A 22,037-nucleotide genomic window follows, 5' to 3' on the forward strand; every position below is an offset into this window, starting at 1 on the left:
GCGTTCGCAGTAAATAATTTGCATAGACCGTGCGCGCGTGCAGAGCGTGACGTCGCAAAAATGTAAAAACGCGACGTCGTTCACGCATAAAAAAAGCTATCGCCGGCCCTCCCCCGCCCCCGTTCGCGCCCTGGCGAGAGATGCAATAGTAATAAAAGGGCGCGCTTATGCATTATTTCAGAGATTCTCTGATGGCGGCGCAGCCTAGTCAGGGCGCGGAATTTAATGTACTGTAAAATTGAATCGGCGGGAATGCGCGCAGCTAAAAAAATCCCGCGTATCGATCTTCCTCGACGGTCGCGCGACGTGTGTGATATCAGCGAGAATTTCGAAACGCGACAAAAGTGTTGGGCGCGGATTTCTAGCTAGCGGCGGACGCTCCGGCCGGATGTCGCGAAATTGTTCGGGAAGGATCCCGAGATCGAAATAATTCCGTTACCCTCTAGATTCTCCCGTCGTGTTGTCTAGGAAAAAATGGATTTATCGCGGATTCGGGAACTTTCCCGAATAGTTTCGCGGTGAACCGCTCTCGGGGACGCAAACTCTCTGTACACCTTCGCCGAACTCTTTGCAGCCTTGATAATTCGCCATCTTGAAAAGATCGTGATATTCAGAATTTTAATAATGATCAACACATAAGCCCGCTAAGCGCTCTCTGTCTCGGGACGTTTTAATTAAAAAATTAAATGCTATAAGGTAACGAAAAAAATAGAATCTCTCTTTATCGCTCTGATTACTAACTAGGAAAATTAAATCTTCGCTGCAGATCTGGCAGATTTTGCGGCCACGTCGCAAAGGCAGCTGTAATCCCGGCGGAGGCGAGTGCCACACCTAAAGAGCAAGTTCAAGCCGAGCAGGATTGGCTCGAAGGTGAGTTTATGTGTTTCTTTTACGCCTCGTTTAATCCTTTGCGACGGCAGTCGAGATATAATCGTGTCGGTATAACGAATTACGCAGACGGTTAAAATCTACTCTTAGCCTTCGTCCGCGTTCGTCAAGCCGAATTCTTAAATCCAATCAACGAGTATCTTCTTTTTCTCGAAGGATCCGGAACGGGACACGGCCAGCTCTCTCTGACTGCGAGTCGCTTCGGCGAGTGAAGGCAAAAATAATTTAAGATGAGAAATATCGTTGAAGTCCAATGCGAATCGCTGGTATCGATTTTTTCGCGCATATACTCGCGCTGCTGAACAAAGTACACTGCTCGATAAAATCGCTTCATCGATAGCTTGATTTACATTACGGATTTCAAGTGATTCTCTCTTAATCCTTGACGATTTGTAGTCAAGCCAGTTACGTGAAAATGTGACGCTTTTCCTGGGATCTACTCCCATCTCTGACCGAGGCTGCAGAATTATCCCGCAGTATTATTCATTCAGTACACAAGCTCTTGATTATTTCGAGTAGTATATAACTCCCATGAAAATTGCGCCGCCGCACACGCTCACAACTCCAAGTAACCTCGCCCGCGTGAATTTTGATTTCGCGCTCGCCATTTAAACGTGTCACCCATTTAAACGTGTCTTCCAGACGCGCTTAAACTTTGTAAGTGAAGACGGACGGAAAGCTTCGACAAAGGCATTACGCGCTTCGTTCGATATTTAATCGGCGATTTTCGCGGGTACTGAGCGAGTGCAAAAGTTTTAGATGGGCGTCCCGATGAAAACATGAGCCGAGGAATTTTGTTAAAAACTATTTTGCGCTTGATTTACCCATTCTAGCAAGCCATTGTTTTCTACTACCTTTGGTATATCGAAGTATTTGCGTGTCTGTAAGCGCTGCCACAGAAGTGGGTCATTCGCGATATCGTCGAGAAGCGTATCAAAACTTTTGCACTCACCCGATACATTCGCGTCGCTAAATTGCTTGATCCTGGGGATTTCAATTGATATCTCTCATTATCGAGCATATTAAAGCGTGACGAGCTCGCCGAAGGCGATCACCTCCCAACCGTGAATTTTTCACACGCGATTTGCGAGTGTGTGTCGACGAAACGCTGACATTTATCGTATCGCAATAAACATCCGCTAAACGAGCCCGCAAATTCTACTTTCGATTTTTTAGTTTTCGTTCATCGTGCCGGCCGATCTCATTACAGAATAAATCGGGATTTTTCGTTAGCACCTCCGAAATGCTTGTTAATAAACATGTTGTCGCCCGAGTGTAATTTGTCGGCTGAGTGAAGTGTAACGTGAATGAAAGCGAATGAAAGCGGTGAAACGGGCGCAATCAACGGTGAAACGTCGCAAGATGAGCAGGTTAGACGATTGGACGATCGAACGTTCACAAAGCACACAGCATTTTCTAACGCTGCGAATTCGCGAATTGATTTCTAACGCAAAGGATAATGCGTCGTCCTTCTCCTCAGGAAATTGCGAATAATCAAACGTCGCTACGATAAACGACGTACGCGCGCGAAGCGCGGGCGTTTACGCGATCCTCTTGAATTCTTCATAAATTCGCGTGAGCATATAAAAAAGGAAGAGAGAGAGAGAGAGAGAGAGAGAGAGAGGGAGAGAGAAAAGAGAGGAAGTTCGGAGATACCGGTCCATCTTCTGCGGGTGCGTTACACGCGCGGAGTGATTTCATAGCGAATAACGCGGCACAATTTCGCTATTCCGCGCGCGCACTTGATTAAAAGTTAATTTGCTTCGTTCGCGAATTTCCTCCGGACAATGTTCGATATTTCATGATGCAGCCAATAAAACAGCCTGTGTATTATCTGTAACGCGATAGCGCGGCGGGCTGCGCGATATCGGCCGCATCCTTTGAATTTCACCGTCGCGGTCGACGCGCGAAAATATTTAATATTAAATTAGATCAGAAATTTGTGCGAAGTTATAAAGTTCACGCAGGGACGCGGGATTATGGCAGGCCGGGGAGAGAAGGAGAAGGGGAGGGGGAGGGAAAGGTTTATGAATGTTTAATGGCATTAAAATATTCACGGATGCTGCCGCGCCGGGATTTCCACATTACGTATTTCGTGATAAAACTTCGCGTCACGTCACAACCCACTCTTGGCGCGTCCAACTTTCGAGGGGCATTAATTTCACGCCTCGGTCAGATATACGACCGAATGCTCGGTTGCGTCTCGCCGTTTTTGCCGCGGCGGCCCAGCGCTGTTCCAGCAAATATACGACAGCGCAAATCCGCCCACCAGTCATCCCTTCGGCGCCGTGAAGTTGAAGTTTCGTCGAAACCACGAACGAATGTCGGTGTGTGTATGTGTGTGTGTGTGTGTGTGTTGCATGTGTGCAACGCTAAAGCTTCCGATATCATTATATCATAGAACGGCGATCTGCGCGGTCTCAAGTATTTCTAACGTTGAACGCACGGCGGTTAATATATAAAACCACCAACGTGTCTGCTTTTTTCTTCTTTCATCCGTACCGCGGCTGCCACGTGTACATATATATATATATATTTTTTTTTATCAGTGAGACCGGATTATCGACGCTATCAGGTTTTTCAACGCGGTTATCGAGCAGATTTTAACACTCGAGCTCGCGGCTCGAGGGAACTTTATACACCGACGCGCAATTGTCCTTCGCAGTGAACAATTATTTGTCGATGTACGCGCGGCATGACAGTTTCTCCGGCTCGTCGGCCGGCGACGATCCCGCGGCCAGGTGACCGCTAAAACGGCTCGTAAAAATTAAACGGAGAACCAGGCGATAACCGTGATGCCAACACGCGTTACGATTCGCGCGGACCGCTCCGACGTCGATAAAATCCTCCGCGAGAACAGATAAGCGAAATGAAAGACGAGGAAAAGCAGAAGCTGCGTCGTAAAGTAGTGGCGATGGGAGGAGGACATTTTATTGCACGCCCGAAGCAAACTTTTACGAGTCGGAATATGAGGAGAGGATATCACGGGAGGAAGTAAGAAAAACCGCCGAGGCTGCCCGGTAATTGACGCTTGAGTAGCCGGAGAAGTACCGCGACGGCCGACGCGCGATTTTCCGTCGCGCTGAAACGCTCACACGAGCCAAAACAAGCTTTCGAGCGGGCAGAAGCTCTCGTGTGTCACACGTTGCGTCCATCCGCATGAAGTCGTCGGTCTTCTCTCTCCCCACTCTCTCTCTCTCTCTCTCTCTCTCTCTCTCCTCCCTCCCTCTCTCTCTCTCTCTCTCCCTCTCTCTTTACGTCGTCCTAATGTCGCGAAAGTCCCAAAGAAGCGAAATTGGCCGAGGAAGAGGTCCCTCCACGAGGAGGACCGGAGGCGGGCATTTTTACACGCGCGAGCGAGCGAAACCGGGACAGCGGAGAATCGCGAAATTGCCCAACTTTCGCCATCGGGGGGTAACGCTATCGGCGGCGCGGGCGGCGTCTTGTTATCGAATACACACGCCATCGGAAGTTCGCTCGCCCCGACGGCGACTCGAAGTTTCCTCTTGTTCCGTGGGATCGCTCGGTAACCGTCACTGGGTCGCGGGATTGCCGCGTCCCCCCCTCCCTGCCCTGCCCCTCCCCTCCGTTACGCGCGCCGTGCACATTGGAATATTTAACGCGACACCGGCGAGTATCATATGTACTGTTTGTCACACTGTACGTTGCCCGACAAACAGAATATTCCACGCGAGCACATGTTGAATCAATAACGCACGCGGGTTCGACGAGGAACAAAAAAGAGGAAAAACAGGAAGCGCGTACGTCTACATGTGCCTGCGCACGTTTTGTTGTACAACGCATAAATTTGTCCCACCGTCATATCGAATATTTACAAAAATGCGACACGCGTCGTGTAATGAGGACAAAGGAGGAGAGAGAGAGAGAGAGAGAGAGAGAGAGAGAGAGAGAGAGAAGCGGGAGAAACGGAGCGAGCCGGTAAATAAACGCCGTAAAATATCTGCCCGCGATGGAGAGAGCGCGCAGCCGGAAGCGGCCACGTCACGTTATGACGATATTTTTAATTTCACGCTAGCGTTATTTTAGAGAATTATTTTACGCTCTTTCTACCCGTTGATCGCTTCGCTTCGCCCTAGGGAGAAATCGCGATCGCGTGGCGTCACAGCGTGGCGCGACCTCATTCGTCGTGGAATTCCATCTGACAAGATCTCTCCTCTCGGTCGTCGCCGCCGCCGCCGCCGCCGCCGCCGCCGCCGCCGCCGCCGTCGCCGTCGTCCTGACCAGCGGGGAAAGCGTGACTGGCGTCACAAGCTCACCCCTGGCGCGTGTCACGGCGCGGTCGCCGCTTTTAATGTCCGATTATCAATCTCTCGAAATGATTTTGCGCTCCAACACGCGCCCTTAGCTCCCGACGCGGCGCGGCGCGGCGGCCGGAGGGCGTCGGCCGGAGGGCGCGATGGACGCCGGAATATTCATGAGGCGCCGAGAGCGCGCCGATCCTGTCAAGTCTTTTATGCAAGTCGTTCGACCATCCACTCCACGAGCCTTTGTTTAAGCGCGATAATTATTAATGGTATTTCGCCATCGCCCACTCTGACCGTCCTGTCCCGACCCATCCCGCCCCGTCCCACTTCCCCCGGCTCGTCATCTCCGAGACGGCTTGTCCCTCGCAGACGTCAAGTTCCTCGGGCCTTCTGAAATAGCGCGCCCGAGGCCGCGAGTTTTCTAAAGATCTCGTTTTAGCTATTCTATTAGATGCCATAAATTACGGACCTTAGCGAGTTCTAAAGAACAATGCGACCTGCGAGAGAGTTAATTGAAAACTTGTGCAGACGGTCGGGAGGGAGAGAGAGAGAGAGAGAGAGAGAGAGAGAGAGAGAGAGAGAGAGAGAGAGAGAGAGAGAGAGAGAAAGGCGCAAGATTGGGGGAAGAGAGAGAGAGAGAGAGAGAGAAAATAAGGTAGGAAATCCGGTCTTTGCACGCGCGGAAGCCATGTATGTGCTTAATTGGCAAATCGATTAACGCTGTGGCGTGGCAAAACAATGCTTATTTCACGGCCGCGCGCGCGTGCAGTTTCCTGTATATCGCCCTCCTCCGAATGGCGTTATTACGGGCAGAAAAACTTGATTCGCGTTTCACCCTCGATCCGGACATTTAACGATGTATCGACAATTCCAGGCAGCGAATCCTCTTCCTCCTCCCGCGCGCTCCGTGAGCAGACCCGAACGTGATTAATATTGACAGTCGCGCGATAATATTCTGCGATTTGTCGGGACGAATTTCCCGTCAATTAATTTCGTCAAAATAGATATCTACATATATATAATACACACACACACACACACACACACACACATATACACGTACAGACGGTTGCTCATTATTCGAAGGAACCTATCGTGTGTGGGAAATATATGATAACATATACAATCGAGTGCCGCGCGATTATCTTGAGCGAGCGTGTCTCTCTCTGTGTGTGTGTGTGTGTGTGTGTGTGTGTGTGAGTGTGTACGTGGCGTGCGTGCGCGCGCGCAGGTGCGTGTGTGGAAGCGTAGCTCCATTCGCGCGATATCGGTAATAAACAAAGCGTGTCGTGTATCGGCGTAATACTATTTAATAACCCCTTAATTCGGTAAACTCGAATCGAGTTTCACGTAGTAACTCACGATACGCTACGGATGTATACGCAAACGATACGATTGCATAAGCGGGCAGATATGCGTAAACGGCCCTACACGGTGCGCTACCGTAGTATTTAATCATTCCCTTATCCGGCAAACTCAAATCGAGTTTCTCGCAGTAATTCGCAATAGAGACATATTCGATAACGGCGGAACGGCTGCGCGCGCGCGCGCACTCGCGCGCGATGAAATTAACAGGGCGGTGTATTAGGCCGAAATATCTGTGTTCAACTGTTGTACGACTGCAAATTCGTATTAATCGAAGGGGAAACGAGACGAGTTCCGGCCGTCGTAAATCGCGGAACGCGCAACGCTGCGCCTAAAGCCTCATCGATTTTCCCCGTCGAGATGGCCGGTGAACGACAGACCTGATCTTTTACAGACCGACATAACAGCCCTAACATTCGGTCCAAGGTTGTCAGGATATTTTCTAATCATACGTGTTGCTCTTTACACTAAGAAAAATGTATTGTTGCGTGAACCAAAATTTTGTTGTAACAACAAAATAATTTGGTTAAAATATGCCCAACAAAACTGTTTAGCTCCTGCAAACAAATATCTTGTTTGATCACGGTTTGTTCGTATAACGTAATACTTTTGTTACAGCAACTTTTGTTAAAGCAAAAAGCTTTGGCTAAATGAATTTTATTAAAAATGCTATAATTTTTTCTTAATATATAAAATCTAAATTTTAGTGCACAGAAAGACAAAATAGTATCCATTGGGTATGTTATGTGGACTGTATTTTATCTATATACGTAATAAAATTATTTATAATGAAAATAGATATATTCACGTGAATTTCGAAGAGAGCGATGTATTGGAGGTGATGAGAGTCGCGATAGATTCGGTTAGCGGGAGTGGAGGTAGTCGACGATCACAGGTCTATAGCGTTTTCAAGAAGGGCTTCTGTAGCCGAAGATGATCCAAAAGTCGGGAAGTAGACGGCGAACAGCCACAGATCAGTAGCGTTGACGGTAGAGGCGGCAGGAAACGCTGCAGGTCTGGGCGTCAAGAAGTAAGGCGGCGGGAGCCGCTGAAGTTCTAGGAGTCGAGAAGGGAGGCGGCGAGAGTTGTTGAAGATCCAGGCGTCGTGAAGGGAGACGGCGGACAGCCGCAGGTCAGGAGCGTCGATGGAGGAGGCGGCGGGAGCCGCTGAAGATCCAGGTGTCGTGAAGGGAGGTAGTGGACAGCTGCAGGTCAAGAGCTCCGATGAAGGAGACGGCGGGAGCCGCTGAACATCAGGCGTCGTGAAGGGAGGTGGCGGACAGCCGCAGGTCAGGAGCGTCGATGGAGGAGGCGGCGGGAGCCGTTGAAGATCCAGGTGTCGTGAAGGGAGGTAGTGGACAGCTGCAGGTCAAGAGCTCCGATGGAGGCGGCGGGAGCCGCTGAAGATCCAGGTGTCGTGAAGGGAGGCGGCGGATAGCCGCAGGTCAGGAGCGCCGATGGAAGAGGCGGCGGAAGCTGTTGCAGGTTTGGACTTCAGGAAAGAAGGCAGCAAACAGTCTTCAGGTCAGAAGTGTTGACGGTAGAAGCAGCAGGAGTCGCTGCAGATCAGAAGCACAGACGAAGGAGGCGGCAGGAGCTGTGAACAGATACCTGGCGCAATGTCCTGGCGCACAAGGCGCAATTACCTGATAAATAAAGTATAATATTAAACTTGACCAAATATCATGTACCAGACAAAATACCTTTATCCAGCAAGAGCAGGAAGAAGAATAAATAATTGATAGCTTGTTATAGCGAGAGTTGCCCCTCGCAACCGACTCGAATCAGCTTTTTTTTTTTTAAACGCGCGGGATCGTGAACTCCTCCGCCACCGCTACTCATCTTCCAACAGGGTATTATTTTAGTTTATGTAAAATAATATTTCGTTATTATGTAATTTTTATGGATGAAATTACCAAAATGCTATTAATTTTTACATATAAAGTCTAAGAACAAAATCATTTGGTTCAGAGAACAAAGTTTAATTGAGACAACTGAATATATTTGGTTGTATAAAACAAGATATTTGGTTGCTATTAAAAAATGCTTCAACTAAACAGTTTTGTTAGAGATACAAAATTTTTTTTCCTAGTGTAGACATTAACGTAAAGCTACCGCTGTGACAAATGTGCTGCTTTGACAGGATCTGAGTAATCGATAAACAATAAATCGATGCACCGCGTGCAAGTAAAGATTGCTAGTAACCCAGAAAATGTTAAGGCTGTTAGGCCAGTCACTGTACACTCGGTTTCAAGGCGAGGCGCATTCTTCTTAGCCCAAGCAACGCTGCGTCGGAACTTTCCTCCTCCGCACCAGCAGTTTGTCCTTCTTCGTTGCACACTTTGCACACTAGTGGTCTGTTCTTTATCGCCGTGCTCCGCTAGTGCTCTAGTTTGCAACAGTTCTCTTCTCTCTTCCCTTCCCCCCCTCCCAAGTCTCAACGGTATGCCTGTCTCTCTTCAAGTCCCGAAAGTGCACGCTGCTTCGGCGTGAAGGAGCAGACCTGCAGTTTTGAACGTTTTCCTCCCGATGCAATTTGAAACGCAGCCGATGATGCGACGAGAGAGAACTTGGCTTTTGGATTCATTCGCAAAAGGTGAGTTCTCTCGTTCGGATCTCACCGACCGCGTCTCAAACTGCAAACTGCAGCGGGAAAATGTTCGAATTTGAAACCAAGTGTACACTCGCGTGCGGAGCGGCCCGAACATTCTTTTGCACTTCGAGACTTTCGCATTCGGCGTCCCGCGAGAGAACCCTTATCTTATGAGAATTACTCGAAAACAAATTCCCCCTTTCGACGCCGACTGTGCTGCAAATTGCGTCCGAGGAAACGTCTTTTAACCCTTTGTGCTCGTACGTTTGCTCTCAGCGACCGCATCGCTCGGACCGTTTCGATCGCGTGTAAGTTTCGCCTTTCATCTGTCGCGAGTCGGCCGCAGACGAGTGCGAAGCGAGTTAAGAAAATACGCCAGTTAAGAAATAATAAAATTTCTACGTTACGTATAGAAATTTGTTTGTTATTAACGGATTAGTAGCGCGGTCTACATTTCGAAGTTTCCTGACGCGTACGATTGTTTTAAACTTTCCTTCTATATTTCTTCTTCATTTTTCTACGGCCTAGATATCTTATCTTTCTTCGTCTTACTTATTTTTTTCCTCTACGTAGGCAGTCTGAAAAGTTCTCGGCCTAACAATGAAAGAAAAATTCTTTTGCCGTGAAATATGTTTTATTTTTCAATATAATCTCCTGAAACTTCATACATAATACATTTATTCAAAATACATTTATACATTACATAATTTATTCAAAATACATTTACACATTACATAATACATTTATACAAAAAATTTATTCCAACGTTTTTCCAATAATTCAATGCCATCATTTAAGTGTGATTCCGGAAGGTCTGCAAAATATCCATCCACGGCTGCAATAGCTTCGTCATTTGATGCAAAACGCTTTCCAGCCAGGAATTTTTTCAGGTTTGGAAACAGATAATAGTCAGAGGGAGCCAAATCTGGTGAATACGCTGGATGTTCAAGCAATTCGTTGAACTTTAAAAATTCGTTGAATTTTGCCATTGTCAAAACACTTGTGTGAACACGTGCAGTGTCTTGATGGAAAACGATTCTTTTCTTCTTTAGAGCAGGTCTTTTCTCACGAATTTTTGCATCCAATAGATCCAAAAGGTTACAATAATATTCAGAGTTAATCGTTTTATCTTTCTGAAGATAATCGATCAACGAAACACCTTTGTAATCCGAAAAAACTGTTGCCATAACCTTTCCTGCTGATGGAACCGTCTTTGCCTTCTTCGGTGCACGTCCACCGGTGCTTCGATCCATTGTTTCGACTGCTCTTTTCAACAATGAACAAACTTTTTAACAACGAAAGAAAAGTTTTTCGCCGTGAAATATGTTTTATTTTTCAATATAATCTCCTGAAACTTCAATACATTTATTCCAACGTCTTTCCAATAATTCAATAACATCATTAAAGTGTGATTCCGGAAGGTTCTTTTCGCTCTGGTGTAGCAGTGGTGGATTCAAGTTTCGTCAACAGTTATGAAACGACGCTTGAAACCCATTTTATTTTGCTTAAAACGATTAAAATGTGCCAAACACGCTTGAGAAACACACGCATTCGAATGCGTTTTTGGTCAGTTGTTGTGGGTCAAATGCGGCAGCCATCTTGCACAAAGCTTTTTCAACTGGTGCTACTACTCGAATGACTTGACAGATCGAAATAAAATTTTACATGGGTTTATATCAGGGATGCCACTTTCCAATACAATTATAATTTGACAGTTTCCAATGCCATCTATGTGTCAGGCCGTGAACTTTTCAGACTGCCCTCGTACATTAAAATCCGATCGGCGACTTTAGTTTATTTGTCGCGTACCAAAGGCTTTTCCCATTAATAAAGATTACTATTGCTATCATCACTTCCACGAGTTTGTTTATTACATGTTTACGCGCGCGCGGCATAATTTAATTAAAGCCAATTCCGACCTGTGAGATACTCGCAGTTCGTAGAAACTGCACCCTCGTATATTCACATTTCTGAATTACGAGCGCGAAGGATTAAATTATCCCGCAAGCGAGTGCGCGCGCGGAATTTCGGCGAGCAGAAATTCGGTGCCGGCAATCGATACGAATCCGCGTCGCGTCGCGTCGCGTCGCGTCGCGTCGCCGGCATGAAAGATCGCGGCACTCGGGTGTCATCATCGTACGATTATTATCATTATTATTACACCGCGATGACCCCGCACGTGTGTGCGCACGCGCGTATGTATATGTGAGCGCGCGTGTGTGGACGAACGAGGGTGGAATAATCGTCAGGATCAGATACGACATGCCCCGACGGTTCTCCAATTTTCATCATAACTCGCGAAGTCTCGAGAATCTCGTGACACAAGATCGCATGTGCGAACCCTATTACGGGGATAACGCGCGGGATGGCAAATGGCATGTGCGGGGGCCTCGTCAGGATCGTTCTTCGTCTTCAAGTGTTTCTCTCTAGGCAAGTTTACATAGGTAGAGGTCTGGAATTCGCCGCGCACACACGAGCGAGCGAATGAGCGCCGACACACGCCGCCTATATCAACTTTGAAGTGGAAACGCAATAGGGGACGCCCGTTGTGAAAGGTGCTGGCCGTAATTTCCACGAGAGATTTTATTAGCTGTACGAGCTTCTCGCGAACAACATAATGAATTAACGAGTGCCGCGCTCAGTTGAATGGCGCGATGCCGTGTGTGTGTATTACGTCGATCTCCTAACCGGCAAACTGAACGTATCGAGACAGAGGGTGGGGCAGAGGGGGAGGGGAGGAGAGACCTCGCTCCCCCTACGCGGCGTGTAATTTCTCTCCATCAGGGCATATATTCCGGATCTTTAATTAAGTTTTCAAACGCTCTCGATCTCACGCGCGCGTCAAAGGGGAGAACGGGAGCGAAAGAAAGAAAGGTGTAATTACATTAATTCACGCGCGGGCGGGACAATTATCCGCTGCATTTCCTTGAAACGGAAAGACTCGCGCATCGCGATGTAATAATGATTAAGCATCCGCGGAAGGGCGCGAAAGAGGGAGCTTTAGCGGAGGCTCACGGCGTTAAAGGGACGACCCGATGAAATTTCTATAGCCGAGCCGAGCGAACGCGACCCCCTTTAAATCGCTAACCAACCGTCTGTCCCCTATCGGCCGCGAACGCGCCCGCAAAACGCACGATCGATCAATACCCCGAAAACGAGTGGAAGCGTGTCCTCGAAGGCCCTGACAGGAGGAAAAGGAGGGGAAAAAAAAAACCGAGAGAGCCGAGCAAGTGGTACCGATAACGAAAGAGTGCGGGACAGCGGTGGGGTGGCGTGGCGGCGAAAGAAAAAAAATGAATTATGCGAGGAATCGAAAATGCTGGTCACGATGCGAACTTGCTGGGTATTGTCCTGGCTCCCTCGTCCTGCCCTCGCTCGTTCTCTCTCTTTCTCAGTTTTTCCCCGGCCGGTCCTTCGCCCGCACAGACGCAGAGAGAAAGCGAGCGAGGAGAGAGAGAGAGAGAGAGAGAGAGAGAGAGAGAGGGAGAGAGAGGAAGTAGACGAGGAGCGGAGGGGAATGCCGGGGGTGTGATATATAAATTTGTGTATACTGAAGTCTTACCGATGTCGTTCTCTGATGGATTACCTATTTCGCGCGGCTCCATCGTCGCGCGGGATTGGTCGAGAAAACGCGCGTTCACACAGCGTCGCCGACGGACGGAACACGTTTCTACGTGAAATTACCCGCACCTACCGCTCCGCCGCGCCCTCCCCGCGGCGAAAGTTCCATAAATCCTGATATTGACGGATCCCGCCGAGGATCTGTCGCGCGAAGACGTTGGCGACGGCCTACCGGCGCGCGACATTTTCGCGCGCCGAGAACCTCCGTTGCGTTTATTAGTCCGTCGATCCGCCGCGCTCCCGTCCCTGCTCCCGCACGAGCGACAAATGGAACGGTCTCGGGCGAGTCGAGAAGCCGAGGTTTTTAGGGGATTAAGCCGCCGACGTTCGCACATATCACGCGATGCTCGTGAAACACGCTCGCGAAGCCTGCGCTCCGTGTCGCGCGAACAAAGCGTCTTCGATGTGAAAGAAGGAGCGCGGAGAGATGAGAGAGGAAAAGAGAAAGGCCGGAAGTGTAAGTGAGGGAGGAGTCGAGCGAGGGTGTACGATTCGAAAAGAATGAGGGCCAAGTATGAGGATAATATAGTGCGCAATCTCATCCCGATAGATGACCCGTCCGGTATCTTTATCGCCCCCGGGAAGCAAGCACGGATCAAACGCACGCGCGCGCACAGCACTCCGGAGCTGAGAGAAAAATAAAGAGAGATGGGGTGAGAGAGAGGGAGAGAGAGAGAGAGAGAGAGAGAGAGAGAGAAGAGTTTCGCGAGCGTAAATTTCCGAAGTATCGAAAGAATTGATGTCCGCGCGAATCCCCCGAAGTGCCACGACAGCGATAGCATCGCCTCTTCATCCCGGAAGCGAGGATCGTTCCGCCGCTTCGCCATCGTTTCGTCACGTCTCGCGGAAATCTCGCGCAGATTCCTGCCTCGTCCCGGCCGGATCGAGCGTCTCATTCGAGCGGAACGCGTGAAATCTTCGAGCATCTCCGCGTAACCGCAGCGCGCGCGGAGGCGCTCGGTTGCACGCCGCAGTGGAAAAGTGACGCGCCCGCGCGGCCACGCAAGTAGTACAAGCGAGGACACGCGAGACGCGAGGAAGAGCGAGGGGAGCTTCGCTCGCGCGGAAACCGCGAACGTTCGCGCATCGGACGCGGCGCGGCGGCAAAAATTCGTCAGCGACCGCGACGGAGAAATCGCGCGCGCGTTCGTTCATTTTCGCTTGATAACCGGCGGCGACCGCGAGATCTATCAGCGCGTATCGGTTACAGGTAAAACGTCCGTTTATTAACCCCTTCGCCGCGCCGTTCGGCGGTGGTTTGGCGCGTTAACCGCAGCGGTCGAGAGCGATAAGCGCGAGAGAGCTCTTATCCGTATAATTGTGCCCGGAGCACTTTCATGCGTTCGGGGGGTCTTCTGATGAAGCAGTTGTAATTCCACGAGGGAAGGGGGAGAGAACTCCTTCATGCGAGCTGAAAGCGACGCGTGACTATTCGCGCTTGATTTCAATATGGCTGGAGTACTTTTCTTTTCCGCCGCGCAGCTCGGAACGCCCTACCGATGCTCCTGCGGGAGAACTTGTGTTTTTGATTAATTCCCGGAAGTTTGGGGATCCTCATTGGACCATCGGCTGCGCTGCAAACTGCGTCGAGAGAGAGAGAGAGAAAAGTGTCCAAACCAGTGGTACTATTTGATATGTTCGAAGCGCTTCGAAACTTCGAATAATCCGACTTTGAAGCTTTGAGATATCGAAGCTCTCTCGATAGAACTGATCTCGGGGATTCGGGCAAGATTTTGCGCAACGATCGGTGTCTCGTTTGAGTATCCACGCTGCTCGAGCGTCGTTTTTCGAATACAACGTCTCGGAGAGGAACAAAATCCCAAATCTATATAATTTACAGTCCTCTGGCATCAAAGTCAACAATCCAGCCGAGAATGTCAACTCGTTCAAGAGGAGCAATGGCGAGTCCCGGTTGAGAAGCTCCTCGCTCTCTCGCGAGTCTCCACGTTACAGGCCTGTGTGTTCTTTTCAACGGAACCAGCGAAAACTGCAGCGTGGGACTCCCCGCTTGAATAAACTTCGTACGCACAAGGGATAAGTTTAACGCGCGTAGCAGCAGAAACGCAGAGCTGATCGAACATCCGCGGGCCGACTTCCGTTCTCGGAAGTGGAAACAGACAGACGGCCGGCCGTCGCGCATGGATTGCGACGCACGTACGTGTAGCTTGCGGCGGCGGAGGAGGAGGAGGAAGAGGAGAAGGAGGAGGATTTGTCGTCCCAGCGGAGGGACGACAATTCCAAAGTCGATTCGCGAAGAAACGATGAGGTCGAGGCGCCAATTAGTACGGCGGACAAAGATGGAAGGCGGCCCGGATGGTAGCGCCGTATTTTCATTTGGCCGGATCGCTCGTCATCCGGCAGTTAATCCTGGTCGAGGGGACAAGCACGGGGATGAACTAGGCGACGCAACGGGATCGTTAGTTTTAATCGTTCGACTGCTATTAGTTCGTGTCATCCCCCTACCCCTCCTGCCCGCCTTCTCGCCGTCGTCGTCGCCGCCGCCGTCGATCGTTCTCTTCCTCCTGCTTGTTCGCCGGCGCTGTTGCCTCTTTGTCACTCACTTGTCGCTTCTTCCCTCCGCGACCCAGCGCAGCTTTTCTCTCTCTCTCTCTCTCTCTCTCTCTCTCTCGCTTCGCCGACGGAGCTCTCTTCCCCGCCTCATTCGCTCCTTAACTGCGTGCTCCCCGGTGCCCGGGCTCAGACGACATTATCGATGGCGGGCATTAAACGTCTTTTGCCTTTTCCTCCTCCGCTCCTCCCGCTCGACCACCTCCTCCGGCTGATTCTCTAGGTCCTCCTAGCCCGCCCGACCGAGCCACCCACCCCCCCGTCGCATTCCATCCGGCCACGACGTTCTCGCTTTAACGTGGATTTCTTACCCGGCGGCTTTTGATAACGGCGCGTCAGCGACGTCGGCGCCCGTGTTAACGGACCAAACCGCCGGCCGCGGCCGGCGTTGAAAAATGAAGTGATTCGTGTATCCCGCGCTTGCGATGAGAGCGCCGTCCTAATAGAGATAAACTCCCTTTGCTACGGCGGCGATGAGCGAGAAGCTCGAGTCCGCGTGAGCCGCGTTATCGCGTGTCTTCCGGGTGAAAAATTGGAAGCGCTGCAGCGGCGATTTTAATTGAAATTTGATAACGCGGAGACGAGGGATGGAGGGGAGGGGGAGAAGAGAAGAGAGAGAGAGAGAGAGAGAGAGAGAGAGAGAGAGAGAGAGAGAGAGAGCCGCCGACAAAAGTTCCGCGGTCGTGCAAGAACGGGGAAACATTGAACCCAGTTTCCTGTATAAATAGAATTCGGTGGATACACACGAACACGGCGAACAATGGCAATCATTCCGCACGAAAATGGAAAAATACAATTCCGCCGGTATTGTTCACCTGGCGCGCCGCGTCGAAAGGCGCGGTATAACGATTGTAATTGGCCGTCGTCGCCGTCGCCGCAGCCGCAGCCGCAGCCGCAGCCGCGCCGCTATCGCGAGAGTATCACAAGGCGGAATTGTTAATTAAAAAAAATTCTTACGCCCCGCCGTTTCCGTCGGCGGGTGAACACGTAATTTAACGAACCCAACATTTACCCGATTAATATTTACCGTTTTTCGAGGCTTCCCGCTGACCCGCGTAATTTTTACATTTTAAGTACCGCCCCCCTCTCCTTCCCTCTCTTCCTCTACCCAGAGTCTATCTATCCATCTATCTCCTCCTCCCCCCCCCCTCTCTCTCTCTCTCTCTTCAGCCCCTTATATTACGTTCTTAGTGCAACGTGCATAATTTTAGTAGAGATAGAATATAATTAATGCACACGGAGCTATACGGAGCGGAAGAGCTCTTTTGAATACCGCCAACGCCGGCGGACTTAGCTGTTTTAAAACAGTGAGTCTCTTACAATCGTCGAGTCCCCTTTGAAAGCGTACGTGTGAAAATCCGGCCGTAGGGACGGCCAGCTACGTGGCTCAGTGGCCAGGAGCATTTTAATGCAAATGCACATCTCCCGACCTCTCGCGCCCCGTCGCCCCGCAAAAACGGAAGATACCATTTTCGCGAGGTGAGATTCTTCTAACTACATTGGCGCCGCGTCGCGTCGGTCAGCGTCGCGACTGCGCTCGAATACGAGCCGGCGGACGCGCGATGCATGCACGGGCAGGGAGTGTCTCGCGTCGTCGGGACGACGAGAATACCAAACGAAGGGTGGAAGTGATCCCGACTTGTCGAATAGAGACGCGGAGAAGGGGAGGAAGAAACGTGCACGCGCGTCGGCCGGACGAGGAGGTTGCGCGCGCGCGTTAATGTTAATCAATTATAATATAATCTGCGGCACACAGTCACGCCTGGCTCGCCGGCTAATAATGCTGAGCAGCCACCGTCGTCGATGCAATTTAGGCGCGTTTCCGGTGTTTCCTCGCGCGCGCGAAGAGGACGTCGCAATCCGGTTGCGTCGTTCTCGGGTCGTAACTGGGGTTGCCAAATCCAAAAGTCAACATTACCGGACATTTCCTCTTTGGTAACAAACCCAAACCGGACTAAACCGGACACACTGATGGAAAAATATAGTTGAATTAACTGTGATCTCACTGTATTTTATAGTTCATTTTGGCGTCAACCATATTTTTATGGTTCGTGGAACCTGCGAAATATAGTAGAATAAACACAAATATACAGTCAATGATTGTCTTAAATAATTGTTTAGTTACTTTTACCACGTATGTGGTAATTTCACATTCACAAATGTAGTGAGATTTAATATTCATACAGTTACATCTGTCATCATTTAGCAAATATTCTAGTAAAATTGGCTATATAAAAGAGTTACTTTACCTACCATTTTATATTTGTATCCATACAATCATTTTAGTTTAACTTACTACAATTCTTGGTAAGAATATTATATGGTTGGTTATACTATGCCTATATCGTAATTATTACCGATATTATGACAATATATACTTACTATAAATATGATATTTCGGACTATAATTTAGTTACTGTATCATTACAGTTCCAAATATCGTATACTTTTCTCTTTGGTGCAGAAATAATAATCATAACGTTACATTAAATACAAAATATGACAAGAATTTATTTACAATATCAGTTTCCAAACAATTTTATAAACAAGATTTGATTGAATAAAATAATAAACTATTGCTTCTTTAATATATATGGAGTGATGGATCGGCAGATCATCCACTAGATGGCTTTCCGTTGCTCTCGATCGTTTGTAGGCGCTTGACACGGAGAAACGTTGCTAAAATCTGAACTCTCCATTCCATTGATCGGATATAACTTAAAAACCGGACATATGACGTCCGGTTTGACTTATTAACCGGATACTGAACAAGACTACTGAAAACCTGACAGTCCGGGGGGGGGGGGAGTGGGTCGAAACCTTAGTCGTAACACGTTCGCTGGCGCGGGAGCGATATCGCGTACGAGTCGGGAGCTTTACGTTGCTCGGTCGAAAATACCACGCGAGAATCCACGGGAAAATATCGTCGGTACCGTCGACCGACGTCTGCAAAATCGGAAATTTGCGGAGAAATTCCGGTACAAAAATGTGCCCGCACGCCAAGAGGACGTCGCAGCCGGTTGCGCGCCGCTCTCGGCGTCGTAACACGTTCGCTCGCGCGAGAACGGTATCGTTGATGAGCCGTTCAATTTCGCAACGGACGCTCCTCCGGATCGGGCCGGGCCGGGCCGGAAGAAACCGTAGGCAGCGCCGAGTGTCTAACACACGCTGTAAAAAATTCACTCGTGCCATCTGCGATACAACTGACTATTCATGCGCCCATGCATGCCACGTTTGCTCCGCGCACCTTTGTAATCCTACGATCCTACTAGGTGAATTCTCTTCTGTTTCTCTTTCCCTTCTCCTCGTCCCCCCTCTCTCTCTCTCTCTCTCTTTCTCTCTCTCTCTCTCTTTCTTTCTCTTTCTCTGTCTTTAGCCACTACACTAAAATAAACATTTCAGCCTACATACAAAGTCACGTACGCACGCATACACACATGAGCCGCGAACTTCTATCCCAGGCGACATCTCCATATGCTCTCCGCAACGGCGATCTCGTGTCGCGAGAAAGCGCTCACACGGAGAGAGCGCGAGATTCGCGCGAAAAAGAATCAGCTGAGTGTCAATGAACCTGTTCGAGCGTTAGTTAATACGACCGGAAATTGGCTGCTTCTATTCCCGAGAAATCATCTCAGTCGCCGCAGCCACATCGATCCTTTTCCTGTACGCGAATAATGTTCCCGGACGGGCGCGCGTTACCTCGAGAAAAAATATTATCGACATTTGAAAAACGGAACAATTTCTGGAGAAATCCAAGTATCGACACAATCTGATAACGTGCAGAGGTCTCAAATGGACAGGTTACTAACACACCCGCACGTACATTTTTCAGAATAATAATCCCTCGTCGAAAGATTTTTATACACGGAGGAGATAACGCGCTGAAAACCACGTTGAAATTACATTTTCTTTTTTTTGCAAAGCTAAACTATACACCATGTTGTAATATAAATTGCTATAAAAATATTAAATATTGTATATCAAAGAATAAAACATTCAAGCATTTATAATATCGTGTGGTGAAAAGTACATGATATTTTTGGACAAGAAGGTAGCACTTCCGAGGTCATGTTTCTACGGCACGACCCAAGATGACAAAAACTTCATTATTATTTTTACCGCGATATCTCATCCGCATATTTCGATATTCGAATTTCAGTATCGCGTTTCTTTTTCGCACCGCTCGCGACATTCTAATTTGAAACACGAGTCCGAGGAGAGCGTGAGAGCGTCGCGGGGCCGTGAAAACCGATTAATTCGCGGCGGGCAGATGTCAGTCGAGCGTGCATCCGGAACGTGCGCCGAGCGAGGACACGCGCGAGAACCTCCCGTATCTGAGCGAAACTCCAAGTATTAATCCCGTCCTGAGGAAATATCGGGAGCAGCCGGTGCGGTAGCGAGGTGCCCGTGCTCGGGAAAATTACACGGGCTAACGCGAGGTAACGGAATCTTAATCTCGTTGGTGCCGCCACGTCCGACGAAGAAGAAGCTAGACGAGCTCTCTCCCTCTCTCTCTCTCTCTCTCTCTCTCTCTCTCTCTCTCTCTCTCTCGCTCTCTCTCTCTCTCTCTCTCTCTCTCTCTCTCTCTCTCTCTTCCTCAACCGAGCCGACGAAAAGTCGACGGTAACAGCAGATGGCCATCTCGCCGATTTTCCACCTGGCGGCCTCCGCGCGCGCACGCGCTGCCTTGGGCTGTAATTTCGGTAATTTAATTTCTCGGCTTAATAGAGGATCGAGAAGCGTTCGCGAGAGCAGACGAGACGAGACGAAATGGGACGAGACAAGATGAGACAGCTGCAACGGAAGAAAGAAACGCGGTCGACGCAAAGTCCCAGACTGCCAGAGCAACGAGGAAGGAACATGAGACCGGGAGAGGGAGGGAGGGAAGGGGAGAGAGAGAGAGAGAGAGAGAGAGAGAAAGAAAGAGACAGAGAGAGTGGCGCGTCTATTAATACCTGGAGAAAATTAATATATCGCTGCCTGGCGGCAATGAACCATGGACGTGGCGTGCTACGAGAGAAAGCTTTCTTCGTTAGCGAGGACAACGTTATTCTTTAATTCTTAATCCACCCACTGGATATCTTTCTCTCTCTCTCTCTCTCTCTCTCTCTCTCTCTCTCTCTCGCTCGACTCGGGAGCTTTACGTTACTCGATCGAAAATATTGCGCGAGAATCTACGGAAGAAATATCGTTATTATGTCGATCGTCGACATCGAGGTCCGCAAAGTCGGAAATTTTCGGAAAAATCCGGAAATTTAAGACCCGGATGCGGATTTGGATTTGTCTCATCTTGTGAGACCCCCATCTTCGCATCAACCATCTTTTCTCAACCACAAATTCCGAGCGGCTTACCTTACACAGCGCGGCGAATACTTCAACTCACTTCCCCCTCGCGATTATACTTAGCAACCTCTACATTTTTTCCGCTCTGCGGATATCCGTAATCCTTATTTTCGTAGGAGCTTTATACTCTCAATAGTACGTACTCAAAGGTACCCGAAGTCGCGGTATATTCTCAATTGTGTTTTGTTCTCATATTATCTTTGTATTTCCCAAGTAAGGCATTCAAAACAGCCTCCTCGCCGCCTAGCACCCTATGCTTGCTTGCAATCAAATTAAACGATAATAATAATAACAAACGAAGAGAGAGAGAGAGAGAGAGAGAGGAAACGCGCGGAAGCACAGGGGAAGGAAGAGGCACGTTTCACGAGACGCAAAAGCGCGTGCTCTTTTATCGCGTTATGTACAAATGTTATCGCACAAACAACAGCGGCAAGTCGCTTTTCCACGGAGGGATGAATCCCCGTTTTTGCGCGAGATACCGTTCCCTCGGCGGATCCGCACGGAGGCGTGGTGAATCGTCGGAAAAATAATTAATACCGACGTGCGTAACGCATGCTGTCATATCGCCACAATGGCCGGCAGCAGCGAGCTTCCCGGCTCTCCCAAGCGTCGCGAATGGATAAATCTGTACGTCTCCGCGGCGATATGATCTTCAGGCTGACGGCCGTTACATGTCCCGCAACATATCGCCGGCTTAACGATCGCCGAACGTCGTCGTCGTCGTCGTCGTCATTATCGTTGTCGTTGTCGTCGCTTCTCCTCTTACTTCGTGACCGCCTACGCGCCTCATGTCGCTCGCACGACCGCGTTCCCGTTTCATTAACGCTTTTAAATACGCAGCATACAGGTTGTCTCAAAAATACCGGACCCCCCGGATAACTTTGCAGGATCAAATTTTCACGAAAAACTTTAAATACAAAAGTTGTAGGAAATCGAGCCACGGACTTGATGATGATCTTGAATTTGACCTTGGCCATGACCTTCAAGGTCATTTGGAGGTCAACTTGAAAAATTTTAATGGGGACCCCTATTTTTCATTGCACTGTTTTTTTCTTCTACCAATCGATTTGAACAACTTTTGTCTAAGACATTTTCTTATTTGCCTAATATTTTTCGAGATGTTTGGGGAAAACTTGATAACTTTTTCAATATTTAACTTACGATATCTCGCTAACTTTTTGTCGCAAGGGAAAATGGTACTAGACTTTCTTGCTTTAGTTAATCTCAAGAATATATTGTTACAATAGCGCCCTGACTTTTGTTAACTTACTGACTTTTGGAAATTTAAAAATCATCAAATTAACAAAAAATCACGGCACTATTGTAACAATATACTCTTGAGACTAAATAAAGCAAGAAAGCCTAGTACCACTTTTTCCTCCGACAAATAGTTA

This window comes from Harpegnathos saltator, unplaced genomic scaffold (assembly GCF_003227715.2).
Source record: "Harpegnathos saltator strain DR-91 unplaced genomic scaffold, Hsal_v8.6 scaffold96, whole genome shotgun sequence".
Lineage (NCBI taxonomy): Eukaryota > Metazoa > Arthropoda > Insecta > Hymenoptera > Formicidae > Harpegnathos > Harpegnathos saltator.